We start from the raw sequence: 701 nt of genomic DNA on the forward strand, positions 1-701 counted from the left end.
TGTTAAATCTGCTCAAAGGTTATTTCCGGATCTATTGAGATACTATGATGACATTTATTGCTGTGTTAATATGTTGTGATATACAAAAATTTTACTTTATTTGAACTACAACTTGTATCTTTGAAATAAGTCTCTTCCTAACAGTGTGTGAAATTATGTATCTGCTATTGGACTCTATTTGTGAAGATTTCATTTAGAATCATTAGTATAAATATTTAATCTATTTACTCTGTAATTTTCATTTATGAGTAACTTATTTGTAAGGTATCTTTATCAAAATTATAATTAAGAACTATGAAATTCTCCTTACTTTTACATATTATGAAAAAATATGAAACAAATAAATCGGAATCATCTTATTTCTTATGCTATGTGGAGAAATAGTTCTATAACATTTCTAGTTCTTCTACTAAAATTGTTCTTTTTAATTATTTTATTTCTGCTGGAGCTAATTTAATATCTTTTTAGGAAAGTATGTGTTTTATCAATTTTTGCAAGAGTTGATCTCAATTTATATTTTCTTTTTCACTTTTTACATGTATGACCAGCAGGGGGAGCTGTGGGGCTGCCATATCCTACCTACACAAGTGCTGAATGAGGACTATACCGGTCTGGGGACTGGGCCCTGTGCTCACCCATGGGACTCAGCAGCTGTGTCCTCTATGGATTGGCAGAGTCCCCTGAGCAGGGACCTTTGTGTG

Source organism: Pteropus vampyrus, unplaced genomic scaffold, assembly GCF_000151845.1.
Source record: "Pteropus vampyrus isolate Shadow unplaced genomic scaffold, Pvam_2.0 Scaffold601, whole genome shotgun sequence".
NCBI classification, from domain to species: domain Eukaryota; kingdom Metazoa; phylum Chordata; class Mammalia; order Chiroptera; family Pteropodidae; genus Pteropus; species Pteropus vampyrus.